Source organism: Lissotriton vulgaris, chromosome 7 (genome assembly GCF_964263255.1).
Source record: "Lissotriton vulgaris chromosome 7, aLisVul1.2, whole genome shotgun sequence".
Taxonomy (NCBI): domain Eukaryota; kingdom Metazoa; phylum Chordata; class Amphibia; order Caudata; family Salamandridae; genus Lissotriton; species Lissotriton vulgaris.
Genome location: NC_141695.1, coordinates 1,241,814,852 through 1,241,835,773, shown reverse-complemented (window position 1 = coordinate 1,241,835,773; position 20,922 = coordinate 1,241,814,852). Strand labels below are relative to the sequence as shown.

The window sequence follows — 20,922 nt, the reverse complement described above, 5'->3', positions numbered from 1 at the left end:
AAGCACAGGCTGAGTTCTTGAAGGTGCATTTTTTAAAGCATGGGCTGAGTTTTTGCAGGTGCATTCCTGAAAGCATAGGGTATGTTTTTGCAGGTCTGTTGCTGAAAGCACTGGGTGAGTTTTTGCAGGTGTATTGCTGAAAGCAAAGGGCGAGGTTTTGCAGGTGCAATGCCTGAGACCACAGGGTGAGTCTTTGCAGGTGTATTGCTGAAAGCATAGGGCAAGGTTTTGCAGGTGCAATGCCTGAGACCATGGGGTGAGTTTTTGCAGGTGTATTGCTGAAAGCATAGCATGAGTTTTTGCAGGTGCAATGCTTGAGAGTATAGGGTGAGTTTTTGCAGGTCTACTGCTGAAAGCAAGGGTGTTTATGCAGGTGTATTGCTGAAAGCACAAGGTAAGTTGTTGCAGATGCATTGCTAAAAGCATATGGAAATGTTTGCAGGTATATTTCTGAAAGCGTAGGCTGAGTTTTGCAAGTGTATTGCTGAAAGCATAGGCTGAGTTTTTGCAGGTGTATTGCTGAAAGTGCAGGGTGAGTCGTTGCAGGTGTGTTGCTGAAAGCACAGAGTGAGGTTTTGCAGGTGCAATGCTTGAGAGCATGAGGTGAGTATTTAGAGGTGTGTTGCTGAAAGCATAGGGTGAGTTTTTGCAGGTGTATTGCTGAACGCATAGGGCGAGTTTTGCAGGTGTATTGCTGAAAGCATAGGGTGAGTTTTTCAGGAGCATTTCTGAAAGAATAGGCTGAGTTTTTGAAGGTGTTGCTGAAAAGAGAGGGTGTGTTTATGGGGGTGTTTTGCTGACAGCACAGGGTGAGTTTTTGCAGGTGTATTGCTGAAAGGGGGTTTTTGCAGGTGTATTGCTGAAAGCATAGGGTGAGTCTTTGCAGGTGTATTGCTGAAAGCATAGGGTGGCTCGTTGCAGGTGCAATGCTGAAAGCATAGGGAGAGTTTTTGTAGGTGCATTTCAGAAAGCATAGACTGAGGTTTTGAAGGTGTATTGCTGAAAGATTAGGGTGTGTTTTGCTGAAAGCAAAGGGTGAGATTTTGCAGGTATATTGCTGAAAGGTGGGTATGCAAGTGTATTGCTGAAGGCATAGGGTGAGTCTTTGCAGGTGTATTGCTGAAAGCATCGGGTGAGTTTTGCAGGTGCATTGCTCAAAGCATAAGGTGAGTTTTTCAGGAGCATTCATGAATGCATTGGCTGAGTTTTTGCAGGTGTATTGCTGAAAGAACAGGGTGATTCGTTGCAGGTGCATTGTTGAAAGCATAAGGAGAGTTTTGCAAGTGCATTTCTGAAAAAATAGGCTGAGGTTTTGAAGGTGTAATGCTGAAAGGATAGGGTGTGTTTTTCCAGGTGTGTTGCTGAAAGCACAGGTTCAGTTCTTGCAGGTAAATTGCTGAAAGGGGTTTTTTGCATGTGTATTGCTGCAAGCATAGGGCGACTCGTTGCAGGTGCATTGCTGAAAGCACAGGGAGAGTTTTTGCAGGTGCATTTCAGAAAGCATAGACTGCGTTTTTGCAGGTGTATTGCTCAAAGCATAGGATGTGTTTTGCAGGTGTTTTGCTGAAAGCAAAGGGTGAGATTTTGCAGGTGTCTTGCTGAAAGGTGGTTTTGCAGGTGTATCGCTGAAAGCATAGGGTGAGTCCTTTCAGGTGTATTGCTAAAAGCATAAGGTGAGTTTTTCAGGAGCATTCATGAATGCATTGGCTGAGTTTTTGCAGGTGTATTGCTGAAAGAACAGGGTGACTCGTTGCAGGTGCATTGCTGAAAGCATAGGGAGAGTTTTGCAAGTGCATTTCTGAAAAAATAGGCTGAGGTTTTGCAGGTGTTTTGCTGAAAGCACAGGGTGAGTTTTTTTACAGGTGTATTGCTGAAAGGTGTTTTTTCCAGGTCTATTGCTGAAAGCATAGGGCGAGTCTTTGCAGGTGTATTGCTGAACGCATAGGGTGTGTTTTGGCAGATGCATTGCTGAAAGCATAGGGAGAGTTTTTGTAAGTGTATTTCTGAAAGCATAGACTGAGTTTTTGCAGGTGTCTTGCTGAAAGCATATGGTGTGTTTTTGCAGGTGTTTTGCTGAAAGCACAGGTTGAGTTTTTGCAGGTGCATTGCTGAAATCAAAGGCTGAGTTGTTGCAGGTGTAGTGCTGAAAGTGCAGAGTGTGATGCTGCAAGTGTGTAGATGAAGCTCCGAGGGCAAATTGTGTGCCGCAGATGCGCTTCTCAAATTCTGGAGCCACAGTATGCTAAAGTGATTCACGTTTGATCTGCCAGGAATAAGGGTAGAAATAGAGTATCACTGCGCCGACCAAACTCTGCAGCAGCAGTGCCACCCATTAACGGACACACAAAGTCAAACGCTGAAGACGTTTCATCTCTAGGTTTCTCAGACTGCGGGCAGATTGCAGTACTGTAGCAACTGGTAAATGATGACCCCGACTATGAATGGACTGGTTCGCGCACTTATGAAACCCGGGAGTTGTCCTTTCACCAACACAAGTTTTTTTGAGCAGCACTAATGTACCAAATGGTTTTGCGCTCTCAAACTCTCCGATTTTGAAAAACAGAGGGTTTGTGAACACTAAAACTCTTTTACCTCAATACGAAATCCATTCTGGTATGCGGATTCGGGATTCCAAATTCCCGATATGGCGATTCAGTATCTGGAAGGGCGTGATGTAGGAATCCATTCCAAATTCCGAAACAGCATCAAATGGATCAATGTTTTGTGACTGAAATCCTGACAGAAAACATTGATATTTAACTGACTGCCAAGTTGGGGTCGCAACCCATTTGTAAAAGGGAAGGGGTCCCCTTGGGACCCCTTCACCTCTGTGAATATACAAAAAAATGCACAAAAAAACTCTCTGTTAAATGCAGTCCCAATTCCTTTAAGAAAAATGGGCTACATTAAAAAATGACGAGCTGAGCTCGTCATGAACAATGGGGTATGATGAGGATCAGCACAGGAGGGGAACCATTAGCAACCAAGGTGTTAATATTCATGAGGTAGGTCAGATTGAGGCCCACTACAATATGGTATTTTGTAATCCAACCTATTAGCACATAGGTCACTTTGCAAAGTACTGCACTGGACACATAAATACTGGTCACAAATTGCGAATAGTATTTTACGAACAGTGCTTTGAACATCTGGCCCTTATTCCTTTAGCACCCTTGGCAAGGAACTTCACAGCATAACAGTTTAGCTATTATGACCTCCAACCACCCACCCACTGAGGTCAAGGCCAGATTTAGTTTGACAGACAAATACTCTGCCACAAACATTACGGATAGCCCATCCACCTTATTAAAAGTGCATTAAGTTATAGGCTCCCTGTTTTCCGTTTTTACTGATTTTTACAGAAAAATACAGACAAAAAGCAATGTGTTTCCTTTCTGTATTTATTTTTAAAAGCAGAAAAATACAGAAAATTGGGCACGTTTTGAGCGACTTTCTATGCTGCCATTTATAAATTCCAGGTGAACAGCTGAGCAGATTGATGGCATGGGGAGTTAAAGAACTGGGTGAGATTTCCTTAAATCAATGCAGATCTCATCATGTATTTGTTGGATAACGCTGCACTTTTCATATAGGTGATTTGTTGTATTATATTCGGCTATTTAACCACATGGCTGCTAGGCGTTTTCCCGTCCTGCGCTGAAGAACCAAAATGCCCATTATTCATGACGAGCTGGCCTTGTCATCCGCGCACGGCAGGTAAGCACCATGACGAGCAGGTAAGCACCATGACGAGCCCAGCTCGTCATTAGCTTCGAAGGGGTTAACGTGTTAAAATCCACAGACATCAAAGCATGGATGCATATTGATCAGTTAAATAAATGTGGAACTAAACATGTTCTGATACAATTTATTCACATAACAGAAAATAAATATGGATACATGCCAATAAAATGTCCAACAAATAAATATGGATAAATACTGACAGAGAGGTTCAAAAAATAAATACCATAAGACCGAAAGCCCTAATCCACTTGTAATAAGGCATACGGAATATCGTCAAATTCTAATTCAGGCACTTAGTTTCTCCTGAATCGCTCTCGGGGAACAAAAGAAGACGAGAGCATGGAGTACAACATCCAAAGAAGACAGGCCTGAGGCCCCTCTCAATGGAAGGGGACAGACTCACAAAGGCATGTAAAGGTATGAAAAAGGGTACTCTTTTTCTTACTCTTACATGCTTTTGCGATAGGGATCCATAGAAAAAAATATGAATATTCCAAACGTGTTCATATACAGTTAGTTTACAGAGAAAGAGGTGTGCCCTCTTTCTAATTTTATTAATGTTATTAGTACTCCTGTAACAGTGCTTCCCATTCTGATAAATGAGTATGTGAATCATCCCCAGTGTGTTTAATGAACACATGCATTTCCTTATATGGTAATAGTTTATAATACCTAAACTGTCATTCCTGAACTATTATACTGCATAAAATATGAGATTTAAACCCATGAAATATAACAACAGTAATCAACATACTCTTGATAAGAATCCCAAGATGCAAAAAAACACAATATGCGCACACTCTTTTCACCATTCCCAGCAGCTTCGCCTGTTTTCTATGTGACCACTTGTGAGTACCTATTGTTGGTGGCCACATCATATCTGCTTACAACTTTATTGCAGGGGTTAAAACCTACCCTTCCATCCCAAAAGCTGCATTCCCCAAAGCTGCAGAGTGTGCTGTTAGGAGCGTAATGCTTTCACTAGGATGGCACAGGAGTGTTGCAGGTGTACTGCTGAAGTCAGTGGCGGCTGGTGACATTTGAAAGTAGTGAGGCGTAAAAGTTCATGATGAGTGACCAGTAGTGAGCGTAGAGAGCTAGCCCAACCGCTATAAGAGGGGTTCGGTGGAGTTTCCCCTTTAGAAAATGTTTAAAAAAGAATGAGCAAATAGTGCATATTCAAGCAAATGTGAGATAGCAAGAAGGTTAAAAATGCAATTATGAAAGTGTAGTTATGGCATCAATAAAGATATTTAAATATTAATGATGTAGGAAGCTGATTATTCAGTATAACCACAGAACTTCATAGCAGACTTTGAGATAACAGTGCTGAGCACCTCTCAGATTTCCTTATTTACTGATGAGTGAATTTCATTATTATTATTTGTTTTCACTATGCACGGTCTGGGCCTGGCAACAAGGCGCAGAGTGGGCTGCAGGTGTAATGCTGAAGATCAGAAGGCTCAGGGTGGGCTGCAGGTGTAATGCTGAAGATCAGAAGGTACAGGGTGTGCTGTAGGTGTAGTGCTGAATATCAAAAGCTGCAGGGTAGGCTGGAGGTGCAGTGCTGGAAATCTGAAGGCGCAGGGTGGGCTGAAGGTGTAATGCTGAAGATCAGTAGGCGCAGGGTGGGATGCAGGTGTAATGCTGAAGATCAGAAGGCTCAGGGTGGGATGCAGGTGTAATGCTGAAGATCAGAAGGCAAAGGGGGTGCTGTAGGTGTAGTGCTGAATATCAAAAGCTGCATGGTGGGCTGGAGGTGCAGTGCTGGAAATCTGAAGGCGCAGGGTGGGCTGAAGGTGTAGTGCTGAAGATCAGTAGGCTCAGGGTGTGCTGCAGGTGTAGTGCTGAAGATCAGAAGGCGTAGGGCGGGCTGCAGGTGTAGTGCGTAATATCAGAAGCTGCAGGGTGTGCTGCAGGAGTAGTGATGTAGATCAGAAGGCGGAGGGTGGGGTGCAGGTGTAGTGCTGAGGATCAGATGGCGTAGGGCGGGCTGCAGGTGTAGTGCTTAATATCAGAAGCTGCAGGGTGTGCTGCAGGAGTAGTGATGTAGATCAGAAGGCGCAGGGTGGGCTGCAGGTGTAGTGCTGAAGATCAGAAGGCGCAGGGTGGGCTTCAGGTGTAGTGCTGAAGATCAGAAGCTGCAGGGTGCACTGCAGGTGTAGTGCTGAAGATCAGAAGGCTCAGGGTGTGCTGTAGGTGCAGTGCTGAATATCAAAAGCTGCAGGGTGGGCTGGAGGTGTAATGCTGAAGATCAAAAGGCGCAGGGTGGGCTGGAGGTGTAATGCTGAAGATCAAAAGGCGCAGGGTGGGCTGCAAGTGTAGTGCTGAAGATCAGAAGGCGCAGGGTGGGCTTCAGGTGTAATGCTGAAGATCAGAAGGCGCAGGGTGGGCTGCAGGTGTAGTGCTGAAGATCAGAAGGTGTAGGGTGGGCTTCAGGTGTAATGCTGAAGATCAGAAAGCGCAGGGTGGGCTGCAGGTGTAATGCTGAAGATCAGAAGGCACAGGGTGTGATGTAGGTGCAGTGCTGAATATCAAAAGCTGCAGGGTGGGCTGGAGGTGCAGTGCTGGAAACCTTAAGGCGCAGGGTGGGCTGAAGGTGTAGTGCTGAAGATCAGAAGGCTCAGGGTGTGCTGCAGGTGTAGTGCTGCAGATCAGAAGGCGTAGGGCGGGCTGCAGGTGTAGTGCTCAATATCAGAAGCTGCAGGGTGTGCTGCAGGAGTAGTGATGTAGATCAGAAGGCGCAGGGTGGGGTGGAGGTGTAGTGCTGAAGATCAGAAGGCGCTGGGTGTACTGCAGGTGTAGTGCTGAATATTAAAAGCTGTAGGGAGGGATGGAGGTGCAGTGCTGGAAATCTGAAGGCACAGGGTGTGCTGCAGGTGTAGGGCTAAAGATCAGACGGCGCAGGGTGGGCTGCAGGTGTAGTGCTGAATATCAAAAGCTGCAGGGAGGGATGGAGGTGCAGTGCTGGAAATCTGAAGGCACAGGGTGTGCTGCAGGTGTAGGGCTGAAGATCAGAAGGCGTGGGGCGGGCTGCAGGTGTAGTGCTCAATATCAGAAGCTGCAGGGTGTGCTGCAGGAGTAGTGCTGTAGATCATAAGGCATGGGGCGGACTGCAGGTGCAGTGCTGGAGCTCTGAAGGTGCAGAGTGGGTGCTATGGACGTATTGCTGATTTGAAAAGCAAGGAACCAATGTTCAAAAGCAGCAAATTGCTCTTATTCCCTGACCCCAGCCTTACCGTTAAACGTCACCATAGTCCTGAAACTGTGCCTAATGGTAACCCTAAAATCATCCGCAGCCTTGCGCTTTGGCCCTGTGGCTAACACCAACACAAACCCCCAACCGAAGCTAAGGTCGACTTAAGGCATTGAGCCTAACACTAACTTTAGCCTAATGCCAAACGTTATCAAGAAAGATGACGACCGGATTTCAATGTAAAGGGTTTCAAACTTTTGTTAACTCTCAATTTTTCTGTATTTCTGTTTTAGGTATTTATGACTGCATGACCTCTGGGTATCCAGAGAATCGTCACAGATGGCCTGGAACCTTGTCAGCCCCTAAAAAATGTAACTCAACATCAAACAGCGTTCATCTGCTACCCTCGGTCTCTCACACAAACACGCTTCCTCCAGCAGTAACACAGCTTAATTATTTAAAACTTTTCTTACAGCACAAAGACAGCTCTCTTCTCCTCTACGGGATGCAGAGTGTTGATGAAGTTTGCATCTCCCCTCGTCGGTCGGATGAATGTGGCGATGAAGGTAGCCTGTCTCTCATCTCTGGGATGCAGTGTGTTGGTGAAGGCAGCACCCCCCTCCTCTGTAGGATGCAGTGTGTTGAAGAAGGCAGCATCTCCCCTCCTTTGTGGCATGCAGTGTGTTAAGGCTGCATCTCCCCCTCTGTGGGGTGCAGTGTGTTGATGAAGGCAGCGTCTCCCCCTCCTCTGTGGAGTGCAGTGTGTTGATGGAGGCAGTCTCTCCTCTCCCCTCCTCTGTAGGGTGCAGTGTGTTGATGAAGGCAGTGTATCCCCCCTCTGTGGGGTGCAGTGTCTTGACAAAGGCAGTGTCTCCCCACTCTGTAGGGTGCAGTGTGTTGATGAAGGCTGCATCCCCCCCCCTCTGCAGGGTGCAGTGTGTTGATGAAGGCAGGGTCTCCCCCCTCTGCAGGGTGCAGTGTGTTGACGAAGGCAGGGTCTCCCCCCTCCGTAGGGGGCAGTGTGTTGACGAAGACAGGGTCTCCCCCCTCCGTAGGGTGCAGTGTGTTGATGAAGGCAGTGTCTCCCCCCCCCTCTATAGGGTGCAGTGTGTTGACGAAGGCTGCATCCCCCCTCTGTAGGGTGCAGTGTGTTGAAGAAGGCAGGGTCTCCCCCCTCTGCAGGGTGCAGTGTGTTGACGAAGGCAGGGTCTCCCCCCTCCGTAGGGGGCAGTGTGTTGACGAAGACAGGGTCTCCCCCCTCTGTAGGGGGCAGTGTGTTGATGAAGGCTGCATCCCCCCTCTGTATGGTACAGTGTGTTGATGAAGGCAGTGTCTCCCCCCTCTGTAGGGTGCAGTTTGTTGATGAAGGCAGTGTCTCTCCCCTCTGTAGGGTGCAGTGTGTTGATGAAGGCAGTGTTTCCCCCCTCTGTATGGTACAGTGTAATGATGAAGGCAGTGTCTCCCCCCTCTGTAGGGTGCAGTGTGTTGATGAAGGCAGGGTCTCCCCCCTCTGTAGGGTGCAGTGTGTTGACGAAGGCAGGGTCTCCCCCCTCCGTAGGGGGCAGTGTGTTGACGAAGACAGGGTCTCCCCCCTCTGTAGGGGGCAGTGTGTTGATGAAGGCTGCATCCCCCCCTCTGTATGGCACAGTGTGTTGATGAAGGCAGTGTCTCCCCCCTCTGTAGGGTGCAGTGTGTTTATGAAGGCAGTGTCTCTCCCCTCTGTAGGGTGCAGTGTGTTGATGAAGGCAGTGTTTCCCCCCCTCTGTATGGTACAGTGTAATGATGAAGGCAGTGTCTCCCCCCTCTGTAGGGTGCAGTGTGTTGATGAAGGCAGGGTCTCCCCCCTCTGTAGGGTGCAGTGTGTTGATGAAGGCAGTGTCTCCCCCCTCTGTAGGGTGCAGTGTGTTGAAGAAGGCAGGGTCTCCCCCCTCTGCAGGGTGCAGTGTGTTGACGAAGGCAGGGTCTCCCCCCTCCGTAGGGGGCAGTGTGTTGACGAAGACAGGGTCTCCCCCCCTTCTGTAGGGGGCAGTGTGTTGATGAAGGCTGCATCCCCCCTCTGTATGGTACAGTGTGTTGATGAAGGCAGTGTCTCCCCCCTCTGTAGGGTGCAGTGTGTTGATGAAGGTAGTGTCTCTCCCCTCTGTAGGGTGCAGTGTGTTGATGAAGGCAGAGTCTCCCCCTCTGTAGGGTGCAGTGTGTTGATGAAGGCAGTGTCTCCCCCCTCTGTAGGGTGCAGTGTGTTGATGAAGGCTGCATCCCCCTCTCTGTATGGTGCAGTGTGTTGATGAAGGCAGGGTCTCCCCCTCTGTAGGGTGCAGTGTGTTGATAAAGGCAGTGTCTCCCCCCTCTGTAGGGTGCAGTGTGTTGATGAAGGCTGCATCCCCCCTCTGTATGGTGCAGTGTGTTGATGAAGGCAGTGTCTCCCCTCTCTGTAGGGTGCAGTGTGTTGACGAAGGCAGGGTCTCTCCCTCCCCCCTCTGTAGGGTGCAGTGTGTTGACGAAGGCAGGGTCTCCCCCTCTGTAGGGTGCAGTGTGTTGATGAAGGCAGTGTCTCCCCCCCCCCTCTATAGGGTGCAGTGTGTTGACGAAGGCAGGATCTCCCCCTCTGTAGGGTGCAGTGTGTTGATGAAGGCAGTGTCTCCCCCCTCTGTAGGGTGCAGTGTGTTGATGAAGGCTGCATTCCCCCCTCTGTATGGTGCAGTGTGTTGATGAAGGCAGGGTCTCCCCCCTCTGTAGGGTGCAGTGTGTTGATGAAGGCTGCATTCCCCCCACTGTATGGTACAGTGTGTTGATGAAGGCAGTGTCTCCCCCCTCTGTAGGGTGCAGTGTGTTGATGAAGGCTGCATCCCCCCCTCTGTAGGGTGCAGTGTGTTGATGAAGGCAGTGTCTCCCCCCTCTGTAGGGTGCAGTGTGTTGAAGAAGGCAGGGTCTCCCCCCTCTGCAGGGTGCAGTGTGTTGACGAAGGCAGGGTCTCCCCCCTCCGTAGGGGGCAGTGTGTTGACGAAGGCTGCATCCCCCCTCTGTATGGTACAGTGTGTTTATGAAGGCAGTGTCTCTCCCTCTGTAGGGTGCAGTGTGTTGATGAAGGCAGTGTCTCCCCCCCTCTATAGGGTGCAGTGTTTTGATGAAGGCAGGGTCTCCCCCCTCTGTAGGGTGCAGTGTGTTGATGAAGGCAGTGTCTCCCCCCCTCTATAGGGTGCAGTGTTTTGATGAAGACAGGGTCTCCCCCCCTCTGTAGGGGGCAGTGTGTTGATGAAGGCTGCATCCCCCCCTCTGTATGGTACAGTGTGTTTATGAAGGCAGTGTCTCTCCCTCTGTAGGGTGCAGTGTGTTGATGAAGGCAGTGTCTCCCCCCCTCTATAGGGTGCAGTGTTTTGATGAAGGCAGGGTCTCCCCCCTCTGTAGGGTGCAGTGTGTTGATGAAGGCAGTGTCTCCCCCCTCTGTAGGGTGCAGTGTGTTGACGAAGGCAGGGTCTCCCCCCTCTGTAGGGTGAAGTGTGTTGATGAAGGCTGCATCCCCCCCTCTGTATGGTACACTGTGTTGATGAAGGCAGTGTCTCCCCCCCTCTGTAGGGTGCAGTGTGTTGATGAAGGCAGTGTCTCCCCCCTCTGTAGGGAGCAGTGTGTTGACGAAGGCAGGGTCTCCCCCCTCTGTAGGGTGCAGTGTGTTGACGAAGGCAGGGTCTCCCCCCCTCTGTAGGGGGCAGTGTGTTGATGAAGGCAGGGTCTACCCCCCTCTGTAGGGTGCAGTGTGTTGATGAAGGCAGTGTCTCCCCCCTCTGTAGGGTGCAGTGTGTTGATGAAGGCAGTGTCTCCCCCCCCCTCTGTAGGGTGCAGTGTGTTGATGAAGGCAGTGTCTCCCCCCTCTGTAGGGTGCAGTGTGTTGATGAAGGCAGGGTCTCCCCCTCTGTAGGGTGCAGTGTGTTGATGAAGGCAGGGTTTCCCCCCTCTGTAGGGTGCAGTGTGTTGATGAAGGCAGGGTTTCCCCCCTCTGTAGGGTGCAGTGTGTTGATGAAGGCAGTGTCTCCCCCCCTCTGTAGGGTGCAGTGTGTTGATGAAGGCAGTGTCTCCCCCCTCTGTAGGGTGCAGTGTGTTGATGAAGGCAGGGTCTCCCCCTCTGTAGGGTGCAGTGTGTTGATGAAGGCAGGGTTTCCCCCCTCTGTAGGGTGCAGTGTGTTGATGAAGGCAGGGTTTCCCCCCTCTGTAGGGTGCAGTGTGTTGGTGAAGGCAGGGTCTCCCCCTCTGTAGGGTGCAGTGTGTTGATGAAGGCAGGGTTTCCCCCCTCTGTAGGGTGCAGTGTGTTGATGAAGGCAGGGTTTCCCCCCTCTGTAGGGTGCAGTGTGTTGATGAAGGCAGTGTCTCCCCCCCCCTCTATAGGGTGCAGTGTGTTGATGAAGACCTCTGTGGGATGCACTGCGCTCATGAAGGCAGCATCCATAGTCCTGGGACAGGGCTGCCATAATTTATCAGGCTGTCTTGTATGTCCTGTTTCAAAACAAGGCGACCATGTGTGCTGAGGATCCTGGGGCAAGGCTGCCATGCTGGATCAGGCTCAGGGCTGCCATGGAAAGTTTGATGAAACAGAAGCCTACCATGCACGCCCAGCATAAAAGCGCAAGGCTAACATGTTTGACGGGGATGAAGCCTGCCCTGCACACCCTCTTCTGATACCCGGCTGCCCTGTGTGTCTGGGTGAAGCATGCCAAGACCAGGCTAACATATATGCTCGGCTCCAGGATAAGGCTTCTGTTGATGTTTTTCACCATGACTACGGTGTGACAAGAGTTTGACTCATATTGGATTTATTATCAAATGTAGCTCCCTAGTCCCTGTGAGTGTTGTGAGTCTAGCTGGTGAGCGCTTAGGTGTCGGCTTCTTAATCCATCCATGTCATTTGCAGCCACACAACTAACTGTACATGGACCATGTGCAACGATTGTCTCCATGAATACAGCGCCTGACTATGCCCACAAGAGCACATTTCAGCTACACACTATTGGATGACACAAATTCTTCAGCACTGAGGGGAGCACTACAGGTATCACTGCTGTTGGCTCATCAAATGCTTAGCAAATCCCACGAATGGGCAGCGTAGTTTGGCACAAATCCCACATGATGAAAGTTGTCAGAAATCTGGAAACCTACTACACACAACACAAATTAACACGTTCGCCACACCTGCCACAGACGGATGTCTTCAATAGCAGGCGTACAGACCAGAGTTCAGGTTTTAAATCTGCCCAGAAGTGAGCGGGGGACTGATCCCTCCAAAACGGGCACAGAAACGGATTCAAAGCGACCAAAGTCCGTCTTGTAAGAGAGTCAAGAAGTCACATTTGGTTTCAATGCAAGTCACAAGACACCGGTGTACTACAAAAAAGGCACAGAAACTGATTCTATTTCAATGCCAGGCTACACCTGGGAGGCTCCCACGATCGTTCTATCACCTCAAAGGGCTCTCAGAAAAAAAATTACATCCTACCTGCAGACAGTATAACCTGATACCATGCAACCAGGGCACAGAAAACACACAACTTCCATGCAAAGAAGGCAACTTTCCTATCTTTACAACGGATGCAAACAGCGCCCAGAAGCAGAAAAGCGTCGCAGATTATGTTTCTAAGGCTGCTTAACATAAAAGCGCAATATAATGTGGTTTATCCACTTTTACACCTAATAACCAGTTACTGTTCGCCCTGCAAAGCGTAAACTAAGAGCCAGTCATTATATGCTCGCTTAGGGGTGGCCCAGGGAGGGGCGCCACTCTTTCCAGAGCAGAGAAAGGAGAACTGTGCTTCCAAAAAGTTGGAGAGGTAACAGAACTCACAACGAGAGGTGGAACTCTGCTCCTCCGGGGACGCGCGCCTGTGCTCCGTGACAGATGGTGGGGATACGGTGTACCCCAGTATACTCTCTGTGAAGGAGGGAGGGAACCCGTGTTTGCTGAAACAGGGGTATGGAGGGTGTACTTGCAAAAAAGCGAGGGGGGAACCCTGCTTCCTGTGAGGGGAACATGCAAAGGGAATCAGTGGCTCGGACTGTGAGATGAAGGGAGCTGTTCTTTCAGCACCACATCCTGTGGCTCGGACACTGGGAGCTGTCCTTTCAGCACCACAACCAGTGGCTCAGACACTGGGAGCTGTCCTTTCAGCACCACAACTAGTGGCTCGGACACTGGGAGCTCTCCTTTCAGCAACACGGCATCCGTTCGCTTGCTCCACGCTCTCTGCTGATTCCCCGCACTGCAGCCCCCGCCCCCTGGAGGAGGATTGAAGCACTCACCGGTCCCGACTGCAGCCTGGCTCCTGCCTGCGCACTCTCTCACGGAGGACTGTTTGTGAAGTCACTTGTCAGTCCCGACCGGCATCTAGCAGCTCGAGAGTACAGTACCCTCTCCCCGAGGTTGGCTCATGAACACCGAGGCGCCCAATCACAGCTCAGCCCCTCGCCCTCCTCCCTTCAGGCCCTCCCTTATCCCCTCCCACAGCCGCTCCTCGGGTCGCCTCTCTTTTTCTCCATCCGCTCTCTCACCTTTCTCCCTTCCATCGCTTCTCCGCCTCCCCCCACTGCCCTCTCTCTCTCGCTCCTTCCCCCCCTGCCTTTCTCCTCCTCTTCTCATGTCCCCGTGCACTGCCTTTGCGCTTTGTACTAGAGGCGAAGGCCGGCGGCCTTGTTTTCAAAGTACTTGGAGGCAATACTTGGAAATCTGCCTTTCTTTGCACGCCGTCCGATCCCGGGGAGGGGTGGGGTGAGCTGGTTGGGGGGTAACACCACAGATTAGTGCGTAAACATTTAGAGGGCAACTTTTAACCACACACTACGACATCCCCGAGCTCGCTCTGTCACATCCATCGTACTCCCCACCAACAGGCGTGGAGGCTTGCGTTAACGGGCCCGGGAGGTCGCAGCCCTTGCCTTTCGTGACAGCGTTGTCCCTTCCCACCACCTGTCCCACTCGGCCTTTTTACAGGTGGGTAATAATATCTCACCCGTTGGCCATTGCCACCTGAATAGAGTGAATGAACAAATGAATGAATGAATGAACAGAGTGCTGTGTAGAGGGCGGGGACTTGGAAGGACCCCACAGATGCCCTGAATGTCCCCTGAACAAGTTCCCCACAGCCAGAGCTGGCCTTTGCTCACGGAGTCCATGGGCGAACCCACGTTTGCTCCACCCCCACCCCCTCTCCACTCAACCTCTTTAACTGTGTGTGTCTCGAATATTTTGCAGGAGGAGGAGGAGGAGGCAGCCGAAGGTAGCAAGGGTAAGGAGCGCCATGAAAAGAACGACACACAGAAGCAGACAAGAGCGCCAGAAGCTTTCTGAACAAGTGTTTAAGCACACTTTTGTTTTGGATCCAAGTCGCAGGAAGTCTCCTGCAGGGAGCCCCCGCACCCCTCTGGAGGTCTGCGCCCTGGGAGCAGAGGAGACTTAGCTCACAGATGCTAAAGGCCGGCCCTGCCCACCACACACACTAGCCCAGCTCTGTTCTCTCCCTTTATCGAGGTGAGGCGGTCCACGTGCCTTCATAAGGCACTGGTAATGCACTGCTCATCTAGTGTCACCCCTGGCTCCACACCCCCGAGTCAAGAAGCGGTGCTGCACACACAGATTAACACCAGACAACCCCAACCAAGCAAACCAGGAGGCATTGAAGGGATGTGTCTATGCTTGCGGCACCGGCCTCTCGAGCAACATGTGAAACGCATTCAGCACTGAGTGAGTGACTCTTTTGTTTGCTTCTTACAGGCAGGGCGTGTCAGTTTTTAAATGCCACCTGTGCGTATGTGCTCTGTAAACAAAGGAGGGAGCTATCCACTAAAAGGATATATTCATGCAGCTGGATGGCTGACCGCCAAATCAACCAGCCCGAGGGTTCGATGGAGTACACGGCAGACAGAACCAACTCTCTTTTTCTTACCTCATGCAGTTGTACATTTCGTGTATCAGTCTGTCTCCTAGCTTGCGCTTATTCTGCAATGCACGTAGGCCTATCTTACATCTAAAAAGCACCCTAAATTAGCACACATTGAGGGACACATTGACTATTTTGTCACACAACGGGGTGCAGCAAATTGGTGCGCTGTGCAGCGTTAGAGAAAGAGAGCCAAAATGGTCCATATCTACATATATATGGAGTATTTCTGCTCTCCCCCTGTGCGGGGGCACTGTGTGCTTCCTAGAACCAACTGAGGCACCCTTGCACCATAGTGTAACAGCGCCTGTGTTACGGGCAGGATTGTTTTTGTGCAGGAAGGGACGCCATGCTACACAAAAGCAATCCGTAAAGGCATTGTCCTCTTTCTATGTGTGCTGCTGAATCCAGCCCACAAGGAACGATGAAGCAACAAGGTGAAAAGAAGATATTTCTCCTTATTATGCCTGTCGGGTAGGTGCACCATTGAGGCACAAACCCAGGTTTAAAATGTAAATGTAAATGTGTTTGTATTTATATAGCACCTTCGACCCAGAGGTCTCGTAGCGCTGTATTCATACCGCCGTGGAACCCTTCCTGGCTTTCATGTGAGACTCCTGGGCACCCCCAAGGTGAAGCCAGGCATAAAAGCGCTGCTGGGGCCGTTGTGGAGATTAAGCAAGCTATTGCCCAGAGTCACAGAGTGGGACCCATGATTAGACTAGGCACAGAGGTGAGAATTATCAGGTCCGGAGAGATTGAGTCCAAGAGCCGTAGAGGCGGGAATTGAACCCTAGTCCCAGGCCAGACCTCTGCATCAGGGTCTGCCGCTCTAACCATTGAGCCAAGCTGCTCCAAAGTCTTTGTAAATCTAGGTTTGTGTCAAAATAAATGGATGGAAGGATGGGAATGCCACGCTCCACTTTTGTAATGTCTATCGATGCAAAGTAATGCAAGGTAGGGCTATGCACCATGTTGCATTACTTCGCATTTAGTAAACCACGAAAAGCCATGCAAAGCGTCTGTGTACGGCTTAGTAAATGCCAAATATTATTTTGCTTCGGGGCTGTGCCACAAAAGTGATGTACACAAAATCTTAGTAAAACTGGGGCTACATTCTTTAACTTATAAATGCATTGTGAACATACAGCATTTCTTTTTACTGCAGAAGGCTTGTTAATGTTATAATAGGACTCAGTAAGCAAGCCAGGCCTATTGGCTTTTCCAATGCTTGTTTTCCTATAGTAAAGCTAATACAAACAGTGGTTGCGTGAGAACAGATGGCCACCTTCCTCCCGTGTCTGCAGTAAGAACCAGCGAGACTCGGGCTTGTGTTTTCGGTCAGGGAGAGTGGGCTCAGGGCAGTGTAACCCCCCCCCCCCCCCCTCCCACCGCCTCTCACAGATTAATCAGGCCTGACTGCTTTGACAACAGCTCCAGAGCCTCTCGTTTGTCCCAGGAATAGCCACAGGAGTTCATAAATTAGTCATGGAAATGTCATGGTGCTAATAACTCGAGCTGTGTGCACTCCTTAGCGCTGTCTCTTGCCATCAGGCTGGTTATTCATTATTTCTGTCAATTTTCTGCCGCGGATAATAGATTCGGGCCGTTTGGGTTACCCCATTACACTCTGTCCTTGCGGTCACATGCTTGGGGACCTGGGCTCTGTCCCATTTTCACACAAAGGCCCGTGTTTGTTCAGATGTCACTCAACGCAGCGCAGCATCCAAATATGTTCCACCACGTTAAGTTGCGCAAAGGGGAAAACACAGCGCAACACAATATTTACATAAGCTGGCCTGCTGCTGGTATCATCTCCTGCACTGGTGCACAAATGCGCTGCCTTGCAGAGCACACAGCATTATGCACTGCACAGAGCACCGTGTACACTGTCTTGCATACTTTTTGTACTCGCGGCGCACTTTTACACTACAGATTCCTGTGCGCAGACCACCGCAGAAGAGTCAGACACATTGGATGTGTGCTGTGCAACGCAGCCCACATGCATCCATTTCGGGGGATTTAAATGCACCCCCCCCCCCCCCCCTAGTTTGCACCTGCTACAACGAGTAAGGTTTTGATGCAAAGTCTGGTCAGGCTGTCTTAGTTGATTGGACCTATGGATTTTTCTGCTCATCTGGCCCAGTAACGCCCTTGACACAAAGCGGTGCAAACCAGATTCCGCACTGTGCGCCTGCCCGAGGCCACGCAGTGGCCATTAGGAGGGCGGGCTCTTAGTCATGGAGGGCTGTCCCGCCCCCACATGACATAGTACTTCCTCACCCAGGGCAGTCTCCCCTGGTTGGTGGAGACTGTGTAGGTGATGCACGTCCGGGGCGGCTGGGAGGAGCCGGCGGGAGTATTTCTGTCCACTTCCCCGCTGGGGAGGCCTCTTTGCCGCTCCGGACGTCGTTGTAGTTCCATGTTGGGACACTCTTTTCCCGCCCTTCCTCTAACCCAGAGTGTCTGCTTGAGGGGGTTCAGGGGGGAGCATTTAATGTGTTCCTTTTTCGTTGCAGGCGGAGTTACTGGGCGATCCGGAAGAAGAGAGGTGCAAACGCTGGACGTCAGCGGGCACATAGGGGTGCCAGAGCATAACCTCAGAGCCTAACCTGGAACCTCATGGGAGGTGCAGGAATCCGTGTCGGCGCCCCAGTAGTCCTTCGGGCGGTTGTGGGCCTGTGCAACCGGGGGTTTGCCTAGTCACGCCCAGCAAATGGGCGTGTCAGTATAATTATGGTATTTGTACAACAGTTGGGTGGTTCGCCACTGTGTTGTTTGGCTCAACAGGCGGGCAGGTGGCGAGAATGCGGCCTGCCCTAGGATCGCCCGTAAGCTAACCCACCGTCATTACATATGTTGTATGTAATAAACCTGCAGCAATTTTTACCCAAACCTAACATTTGTGTCCTTGTGTTATTTGCGGGTTTGGGCATGTGGGGCGGGTGTTCATGTGGGCCCTGAGGTGACTATGAGAAGGGCGCTTTTCTAGTCCAAAACTCTTTTTGTGCTGGGAAGTAAATCATGGCTTCGTTGATGCACAGCTTTGCATTGTGCTGGTGACGGTGTAAAGCTGCGGCAAATCTGGCCAACGTCGGTGCTGCACTTGAAAAAGCCCCTGTACAGGCAAAGGAGAGACAGTGAGCTGTGCTGCTCATGAGTGGAGCGAAGGAGGCATGTGGACAGCTGAGCAGCAGGGTCCTATGAACCGTTTAGACATAACATCTGACATATAACTGACCTCTTCTCAGCCTTTCGAAAACAGACATTAACAGTTTACGGAAGATTGACCCATGAGCTCATTGCCCAAATTGACTCATGTGCTCATTGTCCGAAAGAGAATCCATAAGTTCTTCATAAGATGACTTGTACAAATTGTAAAGCGGCATATAGGTAGTATACGTGAACTAAGTAAAACCAGTGCTTAATTTGAGCCGGTGGATTCAGGTGCTGGCAATTAATTTCCAACATCAGCACTTGGCACTGCTTGTGTAATTTAAAGATGAGCAGCATAAAAATTGCTTATTAATTCAATATACATTAAAAACAACTAATACCTGCTATCTACGCCATTCTAATAACTTTGGGGCCTCGTACAGTCGGAATTATGCTCGGCCGGCGGCCCCCACTAGGAGGGGGGTGGGGGGGGGGGGGGGTTAGAGGTGCCGCCGAGCACTTTGCCGGTTTTCGGCCGATTTTGGTACAGGGTCGATTTTGCAGTTATGCTGCAAAAACGGCCTTGTAACAAAAACGGCCCCCAGGGGCCCAAAACCGGCCCCCACCCATGCGGCGCACCGGGGATTGCCCGGTGCCCGCTATGACCAGTCCGGCCCTGGGTGGCAATATGTGGTGCAAGCTGCGGCGGCCTCCTGACGAGGGCCCTGGACCTTTAAAAAAAAAAAACGAATTAGGCAATGGTTAAAACACAATATATTTTCTACCAGAGCCACCAACATCCTGATATGAATGCACACGATGTACCTAAACGTGGTGAAGCAACACAATGTTAAGCCTTCCACATACATCGTTCTAAAGTGTAGCCACCACATACAAACCCAACCAGCTATCTACAGGCAGCAGCCTGATGGGAAACTGACCCCACCACAGCCCTACTAGGCTTTCAGAGGGCCTGTCTGATGTGCAAGAGACTCCTACCGGCCCTACGGGATGCTCTGAGGTGGCCGCCTGATTGTAACTGACTACTCCCCATCCGTTCCCTTGTCCTGCTGTTCAGCCTGGCTCTGCCCCTTCCCCAGCTCCTGACAATGTGGCTTCCCAAGCAGCTCGCCATCTTACCCCTCTGGCAATCCGTAGCAGCTGCGTTCAGCTAAGAACCGGAACACAGGCCTCTCTGGCAGCAGTCATTTCATTCGCTAAGACGCAGAACTGTGCTGCAGTGCTTAATTTGTAAAACAAAAAGTGCCGGGGCTCTCGTTAGAAGGCCACTGCAGCTTGCACCACACTTAGCCCCTGGCAGAATTGCCAATGATAGTAACAACACAGGTACTAATCATCTCACTCCTACAAGTGTGACTATATCGGGCCCCAGAAGATATATGAATGGCTTGGGTGCATTGTAATACTAATTTATAATGTAGAATTTATTGTTAATTAACTGTTGTTGTCATCTCTAAAACATCCAGACTGCATTATCTTCTGGTACTGTCAAACCCGATGTCGACGATTTAGTGCTGGTGCGTAGCACCGGAAACCACCAGCACAAATTAAGCACTGCTCAGCCGTAATCTGCAGAAACTCCGAGCACTCAAAGTCGACCTCCAGCCATACAGTCGTGCAATCGAAAACTGTAGTTCATGCAATCACACAACCATGAACCGCGGAGTGCAGCTGAGAAGCGCATTGAGGAAGGGCGTGCATGGCAGAGGGCTTTGAAAGGCCCAGAGCCCTATGGCTCTACCTCCGGTGGAGAGATCCCCACCTCTGCTGTGGGGTCAAGGGCTCCATTTCTCTGGAGATTTCCCTGCATATTGCAATGGTTCCTGGGACGGAAAAAAGGTCTGGATGCCAAATATAAGTAACCCCCCCCCCAATGATTGCTGAAAAAGTGGCCCGTGTTTGTCAATCAAGGCTGTTTTGAACTTGCAAAGACACTGTGTATGAATGTTTTTCAAGGTATAGAAGGCTGCATGGAAATGTGTTTTAATATCAAGGAAATCAACAGTAAGCACAGACCCAGAGGACCATAAAGCAGGCCCACAAACAGCCTAAAAACTGGCCCACACACTAACCTGTCAGACCAGTTCATCGGACGCTGCCTGATTGCCCTATAGGCCAGTCCGACTCTGATGGTTAATCATAGGGCAATGGCAATTTGGGACCTGAACACTGTATATAGGGCCTGGCACGGTCAGGCTGGCGAGCGACCTGGTTGCTGGGGCCTCAATATGTCCACAACCCACGGGAGATCACGGGTAAAAAGGGTGTGCGGTAGGTGGTCCTTCGCACCTGAACAGGTTTGTCTGCCATATGCCTTACAGTTGCATGGACGAAACCTCTCTTGGCCCCACAACTCTTCAAAGCTCTCATCCTCATTGGCTGAGACAATACCTACTCCACAACAACATGTGGGGGAAACAATAGCACAAATTCATTACAGCAATAAGGACACGGCAGCCATATTGATGATTGAATTATCTACGACAATAGCACCTCAAACATTTTCAATGAGGGGCTTGGCTAACAAGGAAAACTGCACTGAAAGCTCTGTTTTTGGTGACTTTGACACTAGGCTCCTAGAGGAGGTGGAACATGCACTACGATGAAAAAAGGATGACGGGGGTTCTAAAAATATACAGAGAACATCCACTGACAACCTCCTTGTATCTACTAATTCAACCCTACTTACGGCCACAAACACTCTAAAATGGAGGTCACACAAACCGGAGCTTCAGGTGGACTTCCAACAATTTCTGGCCAACAGCATTACAAATTTAGATTTGAAAATTGATGAAATTAGAAGATAACAGCGGTAAACTCATCACCTCTAAAGTCACCTCTAATTGCACTCACACTCCAATGGTTGGCACATTTTGCACTCTTCCAGAT

General features: G+C 50.1%; 1 protein-coding gene across 1 annotated transcript in view; it reads right to left on the bottom strand.

The window, feature by feature from the left end:
- The window catches only part of CPLX2 (complexin 2), a 206,689-nt gene extending 193,341 nt beyond the window's left edge, over positions 1 to 13,348 (bottom strand). Inside the window, exon 1 of the mRNA XM_086931742.1 lies at positions 13,223 to 13,348. The gene's annotated coding sequence lies outside the window, so the exon portion shown is untranslated. The remainder of the gene's footprint in view (positions 1 to 13,222) is intronic.
- Positions 13,349 to 20,922: the final 7,574 nt, after the last annotated feature.